The sequence below is a fragment of the Aplysia californica genome, unplaced genomic scaffold (genome assembly GCF_000002075.1).
Source record: "Aplysia californica isolate F4 #8 unplaced genomic scaffold, AplCal3.0 scaffold00458, whole genome shotgun sequence".
NCBI classification, from domain to species: Eukaryota; Metazoa; Mollusca; class Gastropoda; order Aplysiida; family Aplysiidae; genus Aplysia; species Aplysia californica.
Window position 1 is genome coordinate 189,760 of NW_004797728.1, and position 2,005 is coordinate 191,764.

The following is a 2,005-nucleotide window of genomic DNA, read 5'->3' on the forward strand; positions in this document are numbered from 1 at the left end:
GAGGGGAAAAAAAGGTGTGGGTGTGTATTGGGGTTGGGAGGGGGAGGGTAGGGGGGTGATAACTAAGACTGTTACAGACACCTTTGAATTTTGCTGACGCACATGGCGTGGCTCCGGAAGTCTGTTGAAAATAACCGTTTTTAACGAGCACACCGTGCGCTCTGCGGAGTCTTCGGTCGCTGCAGTGTTCTTTTTTGGAGCCATATTTGCTACGTCATTGAGTTTCTAGCGTGACGACGAAGCAGACCCAGTCCTTTTAAAATAGTTTTGCTCTAACTTTCGCAAACAGATTTGTATAAGAACTGAGGGCAGCTCATAAGTAACATTGGAGAAAATAATTAGATCTATATGTATTTTAGATAAAAAGGTATAAAAAATAATGGCAGGGTCATTATTGAAGAACAAAACTGCCAAAAAGTTCCCCCCCCCCCCAAAAAAAAGGAGGAAATAAATAGATAAACTAGATCTAGATCTAGATCTCCACCTACTTGGGAAAGACGTAGAATAACTAATTTGACAGGAACATTAAAACTCATTTCTTTTTTAAAGTAAAAAAGTAAGCCCCTCTTCCGTCCGTCCTCACCCCCAACAGCCCCTTCGCCGGATGAACACTTATTCTAAAAAACCCAAAAAGATAACCAAAAAACTAACAACAACAAAACAAAAAACAAAAAAAACAGAAGTCAACATAAAATAATCTGTCTTCTAAACAAAATAGCAACAAAATATTTCCGATATTATTATCTTGAAACACTACCTTTCAGTCGTTCATGGCATCACGTGGTATCCATTTCGCATGTACTTCTAGATCTATATCGGGTAAATTCTCCATAGAATTATGAACATACAAAGTCAGTTAGGACCTCTTTGATGTTCACTCCACAGGTTATGGTAGATCTAGATTCTAGATCTAGATCTAGAACCTGACCACAGAAATTCCACGTCGTCGAAAGATCCGTTCACACTACTACACGTATAAGAAGAATCCACAAGTAGTTGACCGTTCAGAGGCACTCAGTTTTACAAAAACACCAAACAAAATATAAAATCCATAAAAAGTGAAGAGAAAAACAACGGAGTGAGAGGTAGTGGGGAGTCTTCAGTTATCCGAAGGGGTATGTCGAAAAAAGGGTACCAATTCCCGAGAAGAGCAGAGATGTCAAATAATGTGTCAATCTCTACGTGCAGATGAGTCCATATTTCTCACACACAACCGTTGTCGTATCAGAGTGCCATCACTGGAAAAACTTGGGTGCGGACGGGGGCGACCTTATCGACGCGTCCGTGGAAACACTTAGCGTAGCAGGCTTCTCTCTACCTCTCTACCTCCACCCTCACTCATCCTTTCCTCCCTCCCTCTCCGTCCGCGCTGTATCCTATCCGTCCCGCAAGCAAAGCGCTTGTTCTTCTTCTCTATCGAATCGGCCCCTTACGATACTCCTCCGACCGTTGTTGCCAGTTGCCACCACTACAACTTGGCTACTACTACAACTCCGCCGAATCTCTCTCTCTCTCTCTCTCTCTCTCTCTCTCTTTCTATCTCTCTCTCTCTCTCTCGCTCTCTCGCTCTCTCACTCTTTTCCCCCACCTTGGCGGAGAAATCGGTGGTGGTGGTGGCCGTCGAATAGGGCCGAGCGAACCACCTGTACAACGACGCAGTCAGCTCAGCGGCGTTCTCGGCTCTCGGCTCCTGCCTTCTTCTACATCACAACGCCGCTACCGAGCAACGAAAACGCACAAAGCGCGGCCGCTCCGCTCTCCGCACTCCGCTCGACGACGCCACTAGAGGACTTCTGTTCTCTACAAACGGGGCCTTCCCTCCTTCGCTTGACGCTTGCTGGTGTTGGGTGGCTGGGTTGGTTGATCGGGGGGCTGAGGTTGATGGGGGAGGGGAGATCAGATGGGGGTTGTTGGGGTGCTGTTGTTATTCCTTTGCAAATAATGTGAGGGATAGAAAGAAGGGGGCCACCTCTGCTGCTACTACTGCTACAACTACTAGGCTACA

The 2,005-nt window shown here is 46.0% G+C and overlaps 1 protein-coding gene across 1 annotated transcript in view; it reads right to left on the bottom strand.

Moving 5' to 3' along the window:
- The window catches only part of LOC101864704 (protocadherin-1), a gene marked incomplete in the record, with an annotated part of 62,267 nt that extends 60,472 nt beyond the window's left edge, over positions 1-1,795 (bottom strand). Inside the window, 1 exon segment of the mRNA XM_013086355.2 lies at positions 758-1,795.
- Between the last annotated feature and the right edge of the window lie 210 nt (positions 1,796-2,005).